The 21,084-nt window shown below is 42.2% G+C and overlaps 1 long non-coding RNA gene across 1 annotated transcript; it reads right to left on the bottom strand.

The window, feature by feature from the left end:
* Positions 1 to 8,145: 8,145 nt before the first annotated feature.
* LOC109768003 (uncharacterized) lies at positions 8,146 to 10,700 on the bottom strand. Its single transcript, XR_002233949.3, has 3 exons — positions 10,545 to 10,700; positions 8,800 to 8,892; positions 8,146 to 8,356 (listed from the first exon to the last, which is right to left on the bottom strand). It is a non-coding gene; the product is annotated as an uncharacterized lncRNA (long non-coding RNA).
* Between the last annotated feature and the right edge of the window lie 10,384 nt (positions 10,701 to 21,084).

The following is a 21,084-nucleotide window of genomic DNA, read 5'->3' as shown; positions in this document are numbered from 1 at the left end:
GTAGTACCGCCCGGGGAAGCGGTAGTACCGCTGTTCTCAGCGGTAGTACCGCTGTTCTCAGCGGTAGTACCGCCCTCTGCGGGGCTGGTTTGGGGGGTAACGGTTGGATTGTTCCCCCCACTATATAAGGAGGTCTTCTTCCCCAATGTTGACCTACCTCTTCCCCCAAAAGCTCCATTTTCGCCCGATCTCTCTCCCTAGCCAATCAAACTTGTTGATTTGCTCGGGATTGGTTGAGAAGGCCCCGATCTACACGAGAAATTTGATTCCCCCCACTTATCCCTAGTGGATCTTGTTACTCTTGGGTGTTTGAGCACCCTAGACGGTTGAGGTCACCGCGGAGCCATAGTCCATTGTGGTGAAGCTTTGTGGTGTCGTTGGGAGCCTCCAATTAAGCTGTGGAGATTGCCCCAACCTTGTTTGTAAAGGTCCGGTCGCCGCCTTCAAGGGCACCAATAGTGGAATCACGGCATCTCGCATTGTGTGAGGGCGTGAGGAGAATACGGTGGCCCTAGTGGCTTCTTGGGGAGCACTGTGCCTCCACACCGCTCCAACGGAGACGTACTTCCCCTCAAAAGGAAGGCACTTCGGTAACACATCCTCGTCTTCACCGGCTCCACTCTTGGTTATCTTGTCCCTTTACGTTCGCAAGCGTACTTGTGTTAAATCCCTTGCTTGCTTGTGTGCTTGTTGTCATTGCATCATATAGGTTGATCACTTAGTTGCATATCTAGACAACCTACTTTGATGCAAAGTTTAAATTGGTAAAGAAAAGCTAAAAATTGTTAGTTGCCTATTCACCCCCCCCCCCCCCTCTACTCAACTATATCGATCCTTTCACAAACTCTAAACCTTCAAATGATAATCTGTTTTGTATGCCCGAATCGCTCATGTAGCGACTGGGGCTGTCAGTTTCTTCCATGCTAGGTGGGTTATTCTCACGATGAGTGTTGATTCACTTATCATTCATGAGAAAGTGGCTAGTAATCGGGATGCCCAGTTCCATGCTCAAATCAAATCAAAATATAATATCAAACAAAACTCCCCCAGGATTGTTGTTAGTTGGACGGTACCCGTTGTTTTGGACCAGTTGTGGCATCCGCTTGTTGGTGGAGGGGGAGTAAAAACTTTACCATTCTGTTTGGGAACCGCCTATAATGTATCTAGTATGGAAGATATCGAGATCTCTTGGTTGTTATGTTGAGAATGAAAGCATACCGCTCAAAATTATATTCATCTCTGTTTTAAAGCTCGAGCTCTGGCACCTCTGTAAATCCCTGCTTCCCTCTGCGAAGGGCCTATCTATTTACTTTTATTGCTGAGCCATCATCCTCTTATAAAAAGCAGCAGTTGGAGAGCACCACTGTCATTTGTATGCGTTGTTATTAATTGATATTATGTATGACTGTGACTGGATATCTTTTACCATGAATTACAATGTCTAGTCAGTCCTTGATCTTGCTCTGCATTTATGTTTTGCAGTCTCAGAAAGGGCTAGTGAGATATCATTTTGTTATATCGTATCATGATTGTTTTGAAAAAGTGTTGTCATCCGAGATTTATTACTATTGCTCGCTAAGTTGATTATGCCAATGATACGAGTAAATGTGAGACCTAAATGTTATTGTGAATATGGTTAGTTCATAACCTTTGCTGAAAACTTGAATGCTGGCTTTACATATTTGCAACAACAAGATCAAAGAGAGTTTGTAAAAGTTTTTCTTTATCACTTTCAGCTTGTCAACTAAATTGCTTGAGGACAAGCAATGGGTTCAGCTTGGGGGAGTTGATATGTCTCCATCGTATCTACTTTTCCAAACTCTTTTGCCCATGTTTTGGACACTAATTTGCATGATTTGAATGAACTAACCGGACTGGCGTTGTTTTCAGCAAAATTGCCTTGATGTTATTTTTGTGCAGAAATAAAAGTTCTCGGAATGACCTGAAAATCCATGAAGAATATTTTTGGAATAGATAAAAAACTTGGCGAAAGAATCAACCGAGGGGTACCCAGCTGCTGACCACAAGGGTGGAGGGCGCGCCCACCCCCCTAGGGCGCGCCCCTTGCCTTGTGGGTCCCCTGGACCTCCACCGACCTCAACTCCAACTCCATAATTCACGTTCAAGGAGACAAAAAATAGAGAAAAGTTCATCACGTTTTACAATACGGAGCCGCCGCCACCTCCTGTTCTTCATCAGGAGGGCAGATCTGGAGTCCGTTTTGGGCTCTGGAGAGGGGAAATCGACACTATCATCATCATCAACCATCCTCCATCACCAATTTCATGATGCTCACCGCCGTGCATGAGTAATTCCATCGTAGGCTTGTTGGACGGTGATGGGTCGGATGAGATTTATCATGTAATCGAGTTAGTTTTGATAGGGTTTGATCCCTAGTATCCACTATGTTCTGAGATTGATGTTGCTATAACTTTTCTATGCTTAATGCTTGTCACTAGGGCCCGAGTGCCATGATTTCAGATCTGAACTTATTATGTTTCCATGAATATATTTGTGTTCTTGATCCTATCATGCAAGTTGTAGACACCTATTACGAGTTATGATCCACATACCCCAAGGTGTCAATAATTGGGATTCTTTCTGGTGATTACCGTAGTTTGAGGAGTTCATGTATTCACTAAGTGCTAATGCTTTGTTCTGGTTCTCTATTAAAAGGAGGCCTTAATATCCCTTAGTTTCCATTAGGACCCCACTACCACGGGAGGGTAGGACAAAACATGTCATGCAAGTTCTTTTCCATAAGCATCTATGACTATATTCAAAATACATGCCTACATTATGTTGATGAATTGGAGCTAGTTCTGTGTCACCCTAGGTTATAACTGTTGCATGATGAATGCCATCCGACATAATTATCCATCATTGATCCATTGCCTACGAGCTTTTCACATATTGATCTTTGCTACGTTACTTTGCCGTTGCCACTGTTACAATTGCTACGAAACTGCTACTGTTACTTTTTCCACCCTTACCGGTACTTCTCGTACTACTTTGCTACTAAATATTTTGTTGCAGATATTAAGTCTTTCAGGTGTGGTTGAATTGACAACTCAGCTGCTAATACTTGAGAATATTCTTTGGCTCCCCTTGTGTCGAATCAATAAATTTGGGTTGAATACTCTACCCTCGAAAACTATTGCAATCCCCTATACTTGTGGGTTATCAGCGTGCTGCCAGTGTTTGGGGCGGGCGCACAATCACGTACGTTCATGCTGCCATTATGCATGCGGTTGCGTCGGGCGCGGCCCCACGATGCAGTTACCCGCTGCAAAAACTGTCATGTGGACGCGCCGAGAATCTAGGCCACCAGGCCCCCATTTATTCCCGCGGCCATTTACCTTCATCTCTCGCGCCACACGCTACAGTAAGAACATCCACGATGACACATACGGAGAGGACATCCAGCAGTTCCAATGGTGCTCCCCATGGCTCCAATGGCGCTCCCAGCGGTCGATGATGACAACGGGAGCAGTTCACCACGCATCGCATGGTGGACACCCACGTGAGGGGTACGCAAATGAGCCGGTCTCGGTGGAGAGCTCCATCCAAAGTATGGAGCAGTTCCTTGCTGAGGACAAGTACCAAGTGGTCGGCTTCGACCTCGAGTTCACCAGCGGTCGTGACGGGCAAGATCGAAAGGTTGTCGTTGCCCAACTGTGCGTGCGACATGACGTCCTTGTCTACCACTACCACCTGGCCACAAGGCCTTGCGAGCATTTCTCCAGGTTTATCAACAGCTCCGACTATAGTTTCGCTATGGTGGACACCACCAACGATCTAAAAGCACTCAAGGTTTCGGGCTTGACCTACCAGAATCTTGTCAACATCCGTGACCACTACAAGGTCTGGGGCAGCGACAACAACAAACAGAACTCCCTAGTTGACCTCACCTCAGACATCATCGACCCCTACTACATGAAGATGAAGGGTGAGAGCAAGAAAGACAGGAACGCCTGGCACAGTGCCTGGCATCAGAGAGTGGATGAAGAACATGTCAAGTACACGGCCAAGGACGCGTACACAAACTACGAGATGTATAGGCGGATCGTTGACATGAGGAAGTGTCTTCGTCCTGCCCCAGACCAAGGATCGAGCCACAGAGCAGTGGCGGGAGCGTCAAAATAAGTAGATGACTAGACGATCGTTTCTCCTAGTTTAGAATGCATGCAATTGTTTATTGAGGTGTGTATGAATGATCTGTATAGTCACTTATATAATTGCATGTTTATTTTAGTTATATATATATATGTTGTTCTTCTGTAGACAGAGCAAATCACACGGCTTATTAGCAGCAATCGTATGTGTTATTATTGGTCTTCGCACACATTTCTGATTACGGACATGTTTGCCGCGTATCACGCACATCTTGTTCAGTTGAACCATTTCTATTGTCTTGGCTCATCGCAAACAGTTCATTCGAGTGAACTGTATGCCCTCCATCGCACACACCTTGATCTGGCTGACCGTTTCTATTGTGTTGCCTAATCACACACAGTTCATCCTAGTAAACTGTATGTCATATATCGCACACACCCTCATCTGGCTGGTCGTTTATGTTGTTCTGGATCATCGCTAACCGTATGCCACACATCACACACGCATCTCTGATCTGAATCATGTTTGATGAGTGCACAATCACAAACAGTTCATCTCATTTTTACGGTTTTATTACACCACCGTTTGCGATTAATGCATCGCACACAGTTTCGTCGAAGGGTCTCTAATTGTAGTGTCGCATTAGCAGCATCCTGCAGTAGTGTTACTTGAAGGATCTTATTCAATCCATAGGTAGGTATAGTAGACTCTCATGACATTAAATTGGGTTTAAGGGCTTTTGGATGCACAAGTAGTATCTCTACTTGGTGCGTATTTTTGGCTAGCAAAGATATTGAGCAAGCACCACATGTTGGAGGATGTATAACAATCTAACTTCTCTGTGAATATAAGCAGACATAACTCATTACGTCGTCTTCCTTGTCCAACGTCAACAATTTGATATAAAATACTTAATGGGGGCTCACAATCATAAAAGATGTCCAAGATAGTATATTTGCATGTGAATCTTCTCTTCCCTTACTAATTCTTTCATGGATTGCAACGTTGACCATGTTATGTTTGTTAACCTTCAATAAATTTTACAACTTACACTTTTCCTTATGTAATGTCATTACTTTCCAAAAGATTAGCATATGATCTTTCCATTATTTTCATTGCTAAGATTGAAACATTAAAGTAAAGAAGCAAAAACTCAAACTACTCTTTATTATATAACTCTCAACTCGATTACATAGATAAATAAATCACAAAACTAGCACTTGAAAATAGATCATACTAAACTTTTATTCAACTAAATCATGAAATAACTAAGGATCGAACTAAAAATAGGTAAAGATAATAAAAGTGTTGGTGATACGATACTGGGCCACCTCCCCCAAGCTTGGCACAAGACAAGGGGAGTGCCCATACCCGTGTACTCAACTTTCTATCTTCGGTGATGATGGTGGTGATGAAGTAGTGGGCTTGTCCTCCGGCTTCCATGGTATAGGTTCCCCATCATAAAAGGATGAACGAGTCTCCATAGTCCTCAAACTTGCAGCTAAACTCATACCTTTAAATCTTGCCTCATACTGAAAATTTTGATTTTGAAGATCATAGATTTGTCCTTGGAGATAGTTGACTCGCTTGTTCAGCTCGAAGTTGATGTCCCCCATTGACTTGCCATCCATCGTGTGCTCATGGGTGAATTCCATGATCATGGAGTGGTTGGCACTGAGTGTGTGTTCAACCATCCCCTGGCACTTGAACATCTCTTGCTCCACAGCTTCAAGCCTGGCCTCCATGCTTCCTGTCTTCTTGTGCCCTTGAACATCCGGATCTGAAGCACCCCCTCACGCATCTCAATGGCTTGAGGGTGTTTCATCACCTCCGGTAGGTAGGAGTTGATGACCTTCTCATAGAACTTGTCCTTGGAGAAGCTTGGTGGAGCCATGGCGATCTAGATCTGGCAGAAAAATAGCACGAAACAAGAACAGAAGATATTTCTGCAATATGATGGTCAACACGTCCGGGAATATATATAAAGATGTTTTATCTTGAAAAAAAAGTATTCCAGAAGAAAACGGAGTCGGGAAGGCTCACGAGGGGCCCACCAGCCACCAGGGCGCGCCCAGGGGGAGTGGGCGCGCCCCGGTGCCTCGTGTGAACCTCATGGGTCCCCTCGGTTGTTTCTTACTTTTGTAATTTTATAATATTCCAAAACTCGCAGAAAGTAATTTTTATAGAATTTTTGGAGTCGGTTTACTTACCGTATCACATACCTATTCCTTTTTAGGGTTCTGGAGTGTTCTGGAAAGTCTCTCTATGTGTTCCTCCGGTGTCATAGTTTGAATAATGTTAGTTTCAACATTAATAGGTGTACCTGAGATATAATGCTTAATTCTTTGTCCATTGACCACCCTTGGATTAGTGCCTTCAGAATTATTGATCTAAATAGCTCCATAACAATAGACTTCTTCGATGATATACGGTCCTTCCCATTTAGAGAGAAGTTCTCCTGCAAAGAATTTGAAACGAAAATTGTACAATAGAACATACTCACCCACTTTGAATTCCCGTTTTTGAATTCTTTTATCATGCCATATTTTAAATTTTTCTTTAAATAACTTGGCATTTTCATAAGCTTGGGTTCTCCATTCATCTAATGAGCTAATATCAAATAACCTCTTCTCACCGACAAGTTTAAAATCATAGTTGATTTCTTTAATTTCCCAATATGCTTTATGTTCTAACTCAAGAGGTAAATGACATGCTTTTCCATAAACCATTTTATATTGAGACATACCCATAGGATTTTTATAAGCAGTTCTATACGGCCACAATGCATCATCAAGTTTCTTAGACCAATAATTTCTAGATCTATTGACGGCCTTTTGCAAAATTAGCTTTATTTCTCTATTTCTCAACTCAACTTGACGACTAGATTGAGGATGATAAGGAGATGCAATTCTATGGTTGAGATCATATTTAGAAAGTAGTTTTCGGAATGCACCATGGATAAAATGTGAACCGCCATCGGTCATTAAATATCTAGGAACTCTGAACCTCAGGAAAATAACTTCTTTAAGCATTTTAATAGAAGTGTTATGATCAGCACTACTAGTTGGAATAGCTTCTACCCAATTAGTAACGTAATCAACAGCAACTAAAATATGTGTATACCCATTAGAGGAAGTAAAAGATCCCATATAATCAAATCCCCAAACATCAAATGGTTCAATAACAAGTGAATAGTTCATAGGCATTTCCTGATGTCTAGAAATATTACCAATTCTTTGGCATTCGTCACAAGATAAGACAAACTTATGAGCATCCTTGAAAAGAGTATGCCAATAAAAACTAGATTGCAATACCTTATGTGTGGTTCTATCTCCAGCGTGGCGTCCTCCGTAGGCCTCGGAATGACACTTCCGTAGGATTTGTTCCTGTTCATGCTCAGGTATACAACGTCTAATAATACTACTCCTTCTTTATAAAGATGTGGGTCATCCTAGAAGTAATGTCTTAAATCAAAGAAGAAAATTTTCTTTTGTTAGTATGTGAAACTAGGTGGTATAAATTTAGCAACGATGTAAGTAGCCTAGTCTGCATAACAAGGAGTATTACGAGAAGCATTTATAACAGCTAATTGTTCATCAGGAAAACTGTCATCAATAGGCAGTGGGTCATCAAGAATATTCACTACAGGAATCAGCTATTTTGCCGTCTGCCACGGCGGACGGCAAAGGCCTTTGCCGTCAGTCGCGGACGGCAAAAGGCTCCAGCAAAGTAAGGTCCGGCAAAGAGCTACTTTGCCGTCTGCTTCCAGGCGGCTGACGGCAAAGGGCCTTTGCCGTCTGCAGCGGACGGCAAAGAGCCTGCAGTCTTTGCCGTCTGCCAGCAGACGGCAAAGACTGCAGGCTCTTTGCCATCTGCTGGCATATGGCAAAGAGACCAAATAGGCATTAATTCTGTTTCTTCTTATACCCATTCATTTTCACAGAAAATCAAACACACATATATATATACATAGTAGCAAGTTTCATCCATACATAGTACCAATATAGCATATCCAACACATGTTACCAATAGTAGCAAGTTTCATCCATACATATACATAGTTTCATCAATATTACACAGTTTCATCCATAGTTAGCAAGTTTCACAAAGTCAAAACAAAAACTAAAGACAAGCACTCCATATCTGAAATTAGAAGAAATGACCTAAAACTAAATATCTATTTTCCTAAAAACTATCTTATTACTAAGATCTTCTCTGGATCTTCTTCTTTTCTTCCAACCTGCATAACAAAAACACTAAGAGTCAACACCAGAAAGTACTAAATTTTGAGAGATATCCAGATCCTGCAACAGTACATTAAGAGCAAATTTTGTCGCTAAATAAGCATTGCAATTATCACAGTACAACAAGCAAACAAACACAAGAGTCATGTCCATAAAGCAAATAGATATACAGGCAAGCATAGGTGCAGAGAAGCACATATAGAGTTAGTAATAAACTTGGATAGATGGTTCAATACAAGCACATTGTAACAGTACCCATAATAACTTAGATAACTTAACTACTTCTAAGTACTCAGAAGTAAAGCTGATTGTCCCTATTTTCAGTAAGTGATCATGCAAGAAGACAATTTCTTTTTATGGGTCTCAGTACCACTAGAAGGTCTCAGGACACAAGTTGCTCTTGCAGAAAAGATAAACAAACACATGCCGCATATATTACCAATTTCATGGAAACAATAATGTTGGTATCTTTTCATATGCAGAGCCCTTTCTTTCTCCTCTTGGCTTAAGCCATAAAATCCACATGAGGCACCTGCAAGTCACTCCACTGTTGTTATGCTGTACAGTTCAACAAACACAATGACATAAGCACATCTTTTTCAAACAGGAAAATAGAGGGCTGAATTGTGGAGAGCAAAAGGGCGGCCTTGAAACTGATTGAACTAAAGGGTAGAGTTAGTATTATCAAGGCCAAAACCAAAAACAATCCCAGTTCTAACAGATGACATACACAACGTACAGACAAAAAAGGGCCATCTAAAATGTCTACTTGTTCTAGTGGCCAACACGTCGTAACAGGCAAAAACATCCACAAAGTCTCTCCTAAACCTCATAGCATTCATTGACAGCTGTCTTGTCAGGTGTGTTCTACTTGTTCATAAAGCATGAATGTCAAGAGCAACATGGATAATGCTGGATACATGGAGAACAGAGTCATATAACATTTCCAGTATCCAAATTTACTGTATTTAAAGCTAAGCTGAACATCTTGTAGGAACAAAAAAGAAAAAAATAGCTGAGTCTGAATCTGATAATAACAAAAATATATCAGCTGGGCAAAATATGGATGCTCAAGGCACGTGTAGATACAAACTATGGCCAAACTATTTTAAGAGGACTTAAGAGGGCAAATCTTCAAGCACTATACGTATCTAACTCTGCACTAGTTTCCATTATAAACAAATAAAACAGAGTAAAGGGTGGGAAAAGGTTTATTTTTACATCTTGTCAGACGGAGGCATTTACTACGTAATATCCTGAACTTGGTGACATGTACTGGAAACAAGGAATTCATCATCAAATTGTGATATATATTAAATTGAGAAAAGATCAGGAGCCTACTTGTATGTGCATCAATTATATAAGCGGATGAAGTACAAGGATGTCAGCTACTTCTAGTTACGCATATAAAAAATAGTATCATCGATTGTATAAGCAGCTTGGCATTAACCCAGTAACAATCAAGCATGAGTTGTCCCAGATTTTGATTTTACCAATAACCAAGAATACATAGTCGGCTTCCCATTTTCCTTCCAAGTAGTCTTTTTCTTCCAAAGGGACTTGTCTTTCATAACAAAACGTACAAAAATAAAACACGTATATTTATTTGCTGATAACAAGTGGGATCAAACTAAGCATTCCATGGCAACAAGCAGCACCCTCATCTTGGTACAATAGCATGAAAATTCACGTGGCATAATTTTCATCAACTTGATTGTGTGGAAATAAATATGATGGCTATTTTCACCACATAACAAATAGAAAGTTTGCACATATTATATAACAGAGAAGCAGTGTAATAGCAGGCCTAGTTAACAAACAATCAACTCTTGCCCAATCGATTTAGTGAGATGAATGAATTATTTTCCATCCATAAACAACAAAAATCAAAGGAACCAACAGGAACATCTCATGGACATTTACTTATTAAACTAGTAGTTGCTTAACTAAGTAGCAGCTCTCACAAATTCTACACTGCTAGTGCTCACACGGTGAGAGAAGAGAAACAAAATAGCCAGTGATGCTAGTCTATCGATGGCTGTAACCTGCGAGTATCAGGAAACAAAGTGGCCACATTTTTTGCATCAGGTTCAGTCCAAGAAAATTTGAGAGCCCCTAGAGAATTATCCAAGAGCACGGCAGCAATCATTTGGAAAGAAAAGAAAATAGAGCGAGAGGGTCAACCTTCTTGTTCTATGGGAAATCATGGTGGGCAGGGCAGATGACCTCGCTGTCGACCTCGTCCAGCTCGTGGGGCTTGAGCGTGGGGTCCTGGTCGTCGCCGTGCATGGATCTGGAGAGGGGGAGAGCTCCTGCTGATCTAAATCAAAGCAAAAATAAGTCTATTGGAATGGGGGACAGAAGGAAGGAGCGAAGGAGAGAGGAATCGATGGGGAGAAGTAGGGAGGGACCCTGTGCGGTGCGTCGTCGTCGCCGGCGAGCTCGAGCTTGGGCCTCCCGCAGGTCACGGTGGCGCGCGCCGAGCCGGGAGAGCCGGGTGTGTGGATGGGTGGAGGGCGGGGGGGGTGGCGGCGTTGGGTACCCTTCCGGCTGGAGGAGACGAGGCGCGGTGGCGCGCCGGCCGGAGGAGAGCAGAGGCGCGGTTGCGAAGCTCGGCCCGGAGCTGGTCGGGGTCGGTGAGGACGGCGGCGGCGCGGGAGTGGACGGTGCCGTGGGCGCGGAGGAGGAGCGGTGACCCCAGCGCATCGGCGAGGCGGAGGAGGGCGCCGGCGGGCGGATGTGGGGGCGGAGTAGGGTTTGGTGGGGGGATGCGCTTCTTTCGGCCCATCGGGGGAAAATGAGATCCACTGGTCAGATCCGAAGATAGCCCCCCTCTTTGCCGTCCGCTGGCACTTCTTTGCCGTCCGCTGGCACTTCTTTGTCGTCCGCTGGCACTTCTTTGCCATCTGCCAGCAGACGGCAAAGAAATAACAGATGACAAAGACCTTCTTTGCCGTCTGCTAACTCTTTTGCCATCTGTTGTTTGGTAGCTGATGGCAAAGACCTTCTTTGCCGTCTGCTTGTAGACGGCAAAGAACTGGCAGACGGCAAAATCCCTGATTCCAGTAGTGTATTTTCCAATCTCGAAAGATTATCAGCTACGGGATTCTCAGCTCCCTTCCTATCAGTAATATGCAAATCAAATTCTTGTAGCAAAAGAACCCACGTAATGAGCCTAGGTTTAGCATCTTTCTTTTCCATAAGGTATTTAATAGCAGCATGATCGGTGTGAACAATTACTTTAGAGTCAACTATGTAAGATCTGAATTTATCACATAAAAACACAACTACTAAAAATTCGTTGTCAATAGTAGCATGATTTGTTTGGGCATTGTCTAGAGTTTTACTAGCATAATGGATAACATTTAATTTTTATCAACTCTTTGTCCTAGAACAACACCAACAGCGTAATCACTAGAATCACCATAATTTCAAAAGGCAAGTTCCGATCAGGTGGTTGAACAATAGGTGCAGAAGTTAAGGCTTTCTTAAGTGTTTCAAAGGCTTCTACACAATCATCATCAAAAACAAATGGAACATCTTTCTGCAAGAGATTAGTAAGAGGCCTAGAAATTTTAGAGAAGTCTTTAATAAACCTTCTATAGAAACCAGCGTGACCAAGGAAACTTCTTATACCTTTAATATCCTTAGGACATGGCATTTTCTCAATTGCATACTTTAGCTTTGTCTACTTCAATACCTCTTTCGGATATTTTATGACCTTCATTCACCATAAAGTGGCACTTCTCTCAATTCAAGACAAGATTAGTTTCTTCACATCTCTGCAAAACTCGATCAAGGTTGCTTAAGCAATCATCAAAACAAGTCCCATAAACGGAGAAATCATCCATGAAAACCTCAACAATCTTTTCACCAAAATCAGATAATATAGTAGTCATACATCTTTGAAAGGTAGCAGGTGCATTACAGAAACCAAAAGGCATACGTTTGTAAGCATAAGTTCCAAAAGGGCAAGTAAAAGTAGTTTTCTATTGATCTTCTGGTGATACATGTATTTGAGAGAAACCAGAATATCCATCAAGAAAGCAAAAGTGTGTGTGCTTAGATAGTCTTTCTAACATTTGATCTATAAAAGGCAAGGGGTAATGATCTTTTCTAGTAGCTTTGTTTAATTTTCTAAAATCAATTACCATCCTATAACCAGCTACAATTCTTTGTGGAATTAGTTTATTTTTATCATTAGGAACAACGGTAATGCCTCCTTTCTGAGGAACACAATGAACGGGACTTACCCATCTACTATCAGCTATGGGATAAATTATACTTGCTTCCAGAAGCTTTAATATTTCAGTTCATACCACATCCTTCATCTTAGGATTTAATCATCGTTGGTGATCAACAACTGGTTTAGCATCAGGTTCCATATTAATCTTGTGCTAACATAGAGTGGGACTAATGCCCTTAAGATCATCAAGAGTATATCCAATAGCACCACGGTGCTTCCTCGGAGTTTTTAGTAATCTTTTTTCTCATGCTCTGAAAAGTTAGCACTAATAATAACTGGATATATCTTCTTTTCATCAAGATAAGCATATTTCAATGTATCAGGCAATTGTTTTAATTCAAACACAGGATCACCTTTGGGTGGAGGAGGACCTCCAAGAGTTTCAACAGGCAAATTGTGTTGAAGGATAGGTGGTTGACCAGAGAACATCTTATCTATTCCGTTTCTTTCATTCATGTGCATATCATTTTCATGGTCTAGCAAATATTGTTCTAACAAATCAGTAGGAGGTACGGCAATAGAAGCAAGACCAATAATTTCATATTTACTAGGCAATTCTTTATCATGAGGTTGTCTACGAAATTTAGAGAAATTAAACTCATGAGATGCATCGCCAAAGTTAACACTGACAGTTTCTTTAGTGCAATCAATCTTAGCATTAACGGTGTCCAAGAAAGGTCTACCAAATATAATGGGACAAAAATCATCTTGTGGAGAACCAAGGACTAGAAAATCAGTAGGGTATTTTATTTTTCGACACAAGACTTCAACATCTCTAACAATCCCAAGAGGTGAAACAATATCTCTATTCGCAAGCTTAATAGTAACATCAATGTCTTCTATCTCAACCGGTGCAATATCATTCATAATTTCTTGATATAAGGTAAATGGGATAGCACTCACACTAGCACCCAAATCACATAAGCCATGGTAATAATGATCTCCTATTTTAACTGAGACAACAGACATGCCAACAACAGGTTTATTCTTATCTTTAGTATCGGGCTTAGCAGTTCTAGCGGCTTCACCAGAAACGTAAATAGCATGCCCGTCTATATTATGGACCAAGAGATATTTAACCATAGCAACATTAGGTTCAACTTTAATTTGTGCAGAGGGTCTAGGTGCTCTAATATTACTTTTGTTAACCACAGTTGAAACTTTAGCATGTTCCTTTATCCTAACAGGAAAAGGTGGTTTCTAAATATAAGCGGTAGGCACAACTGGATCGACATTGTAAATGATAGTTTCATCTTTAACTATAATGGGTTCCTTAATCTTTTCTTTAATAGGGGGATGATATTTAAACCACTTCTCCTTAGGGAGATCAACATGAGTAGCAAATGATTCACAAAAGGAGGCTACTATCTCAGAGTCAAGTCCATATTTAGTGCTAAACTTATGAAAAGCACCGGTATCCATAAAAGATTTAACACAATCAAACTCAACTATTATACCTGACTCATTACCTTTGTGGAGTTCCCAATCTTAAGAGTTGCTCTTAATTATTTCCAGAAGATCCCATCTAAATTCAATAGTTTTCTTCATGAAGGAACCTGTTGAAAGAGAATCGAGCATGGTTTGATCATTATGAGAAAGTCGAACATAAAAATTATGTAAGATAATTTCTCTTGAGAGCTCATGAATGGGGCATGTGTACATCATGTACTTAAGCCTCCCCCAAGCTTGAGAGATACTTTCTCCTTCATGAGGCCAAAAGATATAATTCCGATCACGATGAACCATATGCATTAGATAAAACTTTTGATGAAATTCCAATCCCACGTTCCAATATCATCACATAGCCTATACCATGTCAATGTCAAGATAAAGGGAAAACCTTCTTCTTAACTTCATCTCCGGGTAGATCTGCAAGCTTAAATAATCCACAAACTTCATCCACATAGATTAGATGAATATCAGGATGTATTGTTCCATCTCCTGCATAAGGATTAGCTAGCAGTTTCTCTATCATACCCAAAGGAATAACATAATAAATATTTTTAGTAGGTGCAGTAGGTTGAGGAACTATTTGTACTTCTGGTCGAGATGAAGATACCCGAACAAACCCCTCAAAGGATTGTTTTCCATAGTAACAAGTGACATTAAATTTTAGCACATAATATAAATGTTTCCTTACCAAATTCCACTCACCAAAGGTGCTTCACTCCCCGACAACAGTGCCAGAAAAGAGTCTTGATGACCCACAAGTATAGGGGATCAATCATAGTCCTTTCGATAAGCAACAGTGTCGAACGCAATGAGGAGCAGAAGGAAATCACAATTGGTTTTTAGCAAGGTATTTTCTGCAAGCACTAAAATTATCGGTAATGAGTAGTTTGATAGCAAGATAATTTGTAACAAGTGACAAGTAGCAATAGTAAATAAGGTTCAAAAAGGTAGCCCGATCCTTTTTGTATCAATGGACAGGCTGGAACGGTCTCTTATAATAAGCAAAGCATTCTTGAGTACACACGGGAATTTCATCTAGTCACTTTCATCATGTTTGTTTGATTCGCGTTCGCTACTTTGATAATTTGATATGTGGGCGGACCGGTGCTTGGGTGTTGTTATTACTTGAACAAGCCTCCCACTTATGATTAACCCCTCTCGCAAGCATCCACAACTATGAAAGAAGAATTAAGATAAATCTAACCATAGCATTAAACATATGGATCAAATCAGCCCTTTATGGAATAGTGCATAAACTAGGGTTTAAGCTTTTGTCACTCTAGCAACCCATCATCTAATTACTACTCCACAATGCATTCCCTTAGGCCCAAAGATGGTGAAGTGTCGTGTAGTCGACGTTCACATAACACCACTAAGGGAAACAACAACATACATATCATCATAATATCGAACGGATACCAAATTCACATGATTACTTATGACAAGACTTCTCCCAAGTCCTCAAGAACAAAAGTAACTACTCACAAATCATATTCATGTAGAAGATTAGAGGGGTATTGAATAGCATAATGGATCTGAACATATAATCTTCCACCAAATAAAGCAACTAGCATCAACTACAAGATGTAATCAACACTACTAGCAACCCACAGGTACCAATCTGAGGTTTTGATACAAAGATTGAATACAAGAGATGAACTAGGGTTTGAGATGAGATGGTGCTGGTGAAGATGTTGATGAAGCTTAGTTCTCCCATGATGAGAGGGTTGTTGGAGATGACGATGGCTTTGATTTCCCCCTCCCGGACGGAAGTATCCCTGACGGAATCGCTCCGCCAGAGAGCAAAAGTGCTCCTGCCCAAGTTCTGCCTTGAGACGGCGGTGCTCCGTGCCGAAAGTCTTCTCCTTATTTTTTTCAAGGGCAAATGGGCTTATATACCAGAAGATGGTCACCGGAGGCTGGCCAGGGGCCCTACCAGCCACCAGGGTGCGCCTTGGCGCCTCATGGGCACCTGGGTGGCCCCCTCTGTAATTTATTTCTTCCAGTATTTTTTATTTATTACAAAATAATTCTTCGTGAAATTTTAGCTCATTTGGAGATGTGTAGAATATGACATAGCTTTTTTACGTCCGGACTTCCAGCTGCCAGCAATCTCCCTCTTCATGTAAATCTTGCAAATTAAGAGAGAAAAGGCATTAGAATTGCTCCACAAAGTGTTATATTGATTAAAAACACTATAAATAATAGTAGGAAAACATGATGCAAAATGGACGTATCACCACGCTCCAAGACCGTGAGCATGAGGCTAGTACCACCAAGATTTCCAAGCCCGATGAGCTCCAAGACGATGCTCCAATGTTTGACTTCACTGCCATCCCTCTTTGTGGCATTGACGATGCCGAGACTACCACGACTCTTTTTGAAGACGGTGCGGCGACGACTACGACTACGGATCTACTCAAGGACCAAGATTTGGAGGCGAGCGACATGGTGGCAAGCAAGGATGATGATTCCATCTTTGAAGGCGAGAGTGATGATGTGCCATCTTCGGCCTTCACCCATGGCGACGGTGACGAGACGGTTGAGCATGGGATTTTCCCTTCGACCAAGGAGGCGTATGGTGATGAGTTGAGCGACACGTGCCACCATATTGAGAGTGAGAGTGACTTCACTACTAGCCCCATATATGATGAGATGCCTCAATTCCCATGTGAGGAGAGCCACCACCCCCACTACTTGAGTGAGATGAGTGACTCCACCTTATGTGACTTTGAGTGCGCCTATTTTGAGGGAGTGAGTGAGCCACCACCACATAGAGAGAGTGAGGTAGTTAATTGGTCGTGTGAGGCCACTTCGATTTCTAACAACTTAACCTCTAACTCTATTGTGTCTTATCATTTGGTGCAAGGTCCCATATATGATGATGCCCTGATCCTCGACGACATCGTTCCTCCTTTGGACAAGACGATGGCCACGATGGAATATGATGCACCCCCACATGGTTCCATCACGATGAAGATGACCACAATTTGATCTTTGCCACCTCACCTACACCACATGAGTGGAATGGCAAAGGTAACATAGGTGAAGGTGATGCTCTTGTCGCACTAGTGGATATTGATTGCTTGCATGATGTTGATCTCCCTATTGGCATTTCTCATGCTAGTGTGATTTCCCCATGCGATGAGTTACCCATTTATGATAAGTTTGATGATTGCCATGAGGATTCTATTAGTTGTGATGCTATGTTGCATAGGATTTATTGTGATAATTGTCTTGGTCACATCATGTTTGACAACCCGCTTGACTTGTCATATGCTATGCATGAGATCACTTGTATGTCATATTTGCAATCTCATCGTAGTAACTATGCTTATGCCATTAAAATAAACCCAGTTTGCACATATGGCATAGATGACAAGCCCATGGTTATTGGCATTTGTTTTTCTTGTGATGATACTGATATGCTCCCTTTGCATCATTTCCATCATATGACATGCCATGACCACCTAGCTTAGGACATGCTTCGGACATGCATTGTTTGCCATGTTGTCAATTTCTCCATGTTATGCTTCCGCTATTACACATGAGGAGACCCCCATACCTATTAGGAGATTTTGCTCCATCCTATGAATTGCATGCTTCCCATGATTGTGTGCACCATATGCATCCCATGACTAAAAATGATATTATTGTGCCACACACTTGCTATAATTTGCGTCCCGGTCATGTTGAACATAAGAACTATTCTTTCATGATGGATGACATGTTTCTCTATCGTGCCTCAAATATCTTTGAGCATTGTTTGTCTTGTGCTAACTCTCACGTGCACATACACATCATGATGGATGATATGTACATTTACCATGCACACACTTTGTTTTGTGTGTCTCCTTATTGTGTAGGTACACATGATTCCTCGTCAACCTCGCAAGTGCACGCATTGACAAAACGAGCTCTAAAGAGCAATGAAGACGTGCACCACATGGAGTGCTTATCCTCCACCCACCCTCATCGCGCAAGTACTTCGCGCATTTCCTCTACATGGCCCTCACATGGTTATGGATTATTATCCATTACGTATTCTACGCCCATCTAGCCATGTTCACTTTGCATGATATGCTCATTTCTATGCCTTTGCCCTGCATTTATGATCCATGCATTGCATTTCACATGATCCTTGATTCTAGTACTTGTATGCGTATGTGCATGCTTGGTGGTGATATCTCTTATTATTGCCATATTTCATTTGAGCCCCATGCCTATGATGATACTTTGATCATGTTTTGTTTTCATGCTTGTGATATGTCATGCGCATTGCATATGCCTATTATTTGCTCACATGACATGATTGCCATGATTTCCTCTAATATGTTGTATCTTCGCGCTACTAGCTTACATGCCATGATAGATATGACATGTCCCATTGATTGATACATGCTTTTCTTGATTGCCTCACACATGCTGAACAATTACTCTTTCCATTTGTTGAGTGCCACAATCTCTTCACTGCACCATATGCACATTATGCTTGGATTTTCTTGCCCCCATGTATTTAGACATTTCATTTCCTTTGGTGTTGTGAATGATTCATATTCCTACCATAGACCGTTCATGGAGCATTTTGTGCATGCTTACTATCACATGAAGGTAGATGCTTGTTCACTTGTCACGCATATTAGCATCTTTACCTTACCTTGCATGACTATTTCCATGGTGCCTTTTACATGTGCTCAATTTATATGCTTAAATGCCATGCCACACTTCTTTGTCGCACCTTATGCTATGCATGATGACAACACTTGTTGGGTGAATCACCACATGAATGCTTGGTTTTGCACTAACGCTAACCACATTTGTTTTTCCAAGTGTTTGTTGTCCTTGCTCCTTTTGAAGGAATCACAAGACGGTGCGACATTGGAGAGTGCCCATTTCGAGCTTCAAGATGGTGAATGCTTGGTGATCGTCCACTTCTACACGGTGATGCCATCTCTTTTCCGTGGTGATTTGGTTTTTTATCCGAGGATGGATCTTTCCCAATGGGGAGGGGATGATGCGGAGCATCCTATGGACATCACCATGTCAAGAGTTCCATTGCTAAGAGACACACCCAACTTCTACTTCAAGCATACTAAGGTGAATTCCTTCCTTAATGCGTGTCTTCTTGGTTCCTTCGAGGGTGATATACTACTTGATCGTCCTACTGTGTCCATGTATAGGTTTGAGCCCAATGACGAGTGTGCCATGGAGGAGGTCATCCACAAGCGAGCACCTACACCATCCACGAGAGAGGCTTGGAAGCGGAGAGGGAACCGTCAAGAAGAAGGCAAGGTTCCAGCGGCACCGATGGGAGTCCACGAGAAGGCAACAACTTGCGAAGCTTCTGGACACCCCGTGCCCACGATACACCCCCATGCACACGGGCTAAGTCACCAGGTCTCTGGATATCCCGTGCACACGGGCTGCCTGTGTGCAACTGTTGGGATTGCCCATGTAATACCCATTACGCCCCTGCTTACCCCTTCATTTCCCAATGCTATATATACTCCTCCTCCTCCTACATTTGGGAATAGCTAAGAATAAATCTAGACATTGGAGCTTAGCTCATGTATCTCCCCTTGTGGGATTCCTCTTGAGAGAGAAGACTCCATTGTAGTACAAGGCCTCCTAAGGAAGAAGGATTCACAAGTGAATCATCAAGACCTCCTAAGGGAGAAGGATTCCCTAAGTGAATCATCAAGACCCATCTTTTATTTTCCTTGTTGTCTTTGGATCTTGATGCACCTTTTGTATTCTTGTGATTTGAGGAGTATTTGGTGTGGATCTTGTCCATTATAGTGTTCTTCTTGTGTTTTCCCCTTGTGTTCTTGGTGTTCTTAAACTCACCTCCAATTCGTGAACATCGGGCCACCTAGGGTTTTACCCTACATCAACGTTCTTGGGCGCATGTGTGACGCACGTGGGGTGTGTGTGTGTGTGTGTGTGTGTGTGTGTGTGTGTGTGTGTGTGTGTGTGTGTGTGTGCGTGCGTGTGTGTGTGCGTGTGCGTGTGTGTGTGTGTGTGCGCGCGCGCGGGGGGGGGTGCGTATCTAGGACAGGATTGGGAAAAGACTGGAGACTAGTATGTGAACCTAAAATTATGAGAAATATTAAGCGTTTAAAATGATAACAATTAGAATGTCCTCGCGTTGGTCGCACGCATAGTGGACACATGGCTGGTGGGCCTTGCGAATCTCTCGAGCATCTGTCTTATCCTTTCAAGCGGGGGTCTTTTACACTAATTATCCGCACATTCCTCTCCACCCTGATGCATCCCCATCTCTCCCCTCGTAACCACCTCCTGCCTGGAACCACCACTGCGCCTCCCCGAGAACTTGAATCCGTCTCTCTCGTCTACCTATCGTCGTCGCCGCACCCCCAACCTCCCTCCACCACTCCCCTTCATCTAAGGAAAGCAACAATCGAACTTTGGGAGAAGGGTTTCAAGACCTAGGTTTGACGACAGTGTGTCTACCATCCACCAATACTGACCGTCCAATCCACAAGTAAACACAATTGCGGTACTTTCACATAAAGACCTACATCACCCACCCACTCATTTGCAGAAACTCACTTAGTCTCTCTAGACAAGTGCATCCCACCCCACCCCGCCGCCACCGCCACACCTCATGTAAACAAATAAGAAAATAAACTTTGGGTCAAATATAGCACATGTTTAGTGATATACCATAATCAAGGCGTTTTCAAGTTTGTGATCATACAACACAGGCACTTCATTGAATAAAAAAATATATAGCTTGTTTCCGTAATTCTTCCCTCCAAACATTCATCGAGGAATACGTCACAACTCTGAAATCTCCCAAATGACATTCTCTGACTTAGCCCAGCTTGACTTTGGGTCGTTGACAGGCAGGTCCGGCATTTGGTGGGCCCCATGTGCCAATGACTCGAAGTCAGGGTACATAATGAGCGTAGAGTACCCTTTGAACTTTGTTTTTCTTGGTTCAAAATGGCACACTAGGTGTAGCGAATTTCACAACCATCATCACGAAACAATATATGTGGA

This window comes from Aegilops tauschii, chromosome 7 (genome assembly GCF_002575655.3).
Source record: "Aegilops tauschii subsp. strangulata cultivar AL8/78 chromosome 7, Aet v6.0, whole genome shotgun sequence".
Taxonomy (NCBI): Eukaryota; Viridiplantae; Streptophyta; class Magnoliopsida; order Poales; family Poaceae; genus Aegilops; species Aegilops tauschii.
Note: the sequence above shows the minus strand (reverse complement) of the source record. Positions and strands in the feature narration are given on the sequence as shown.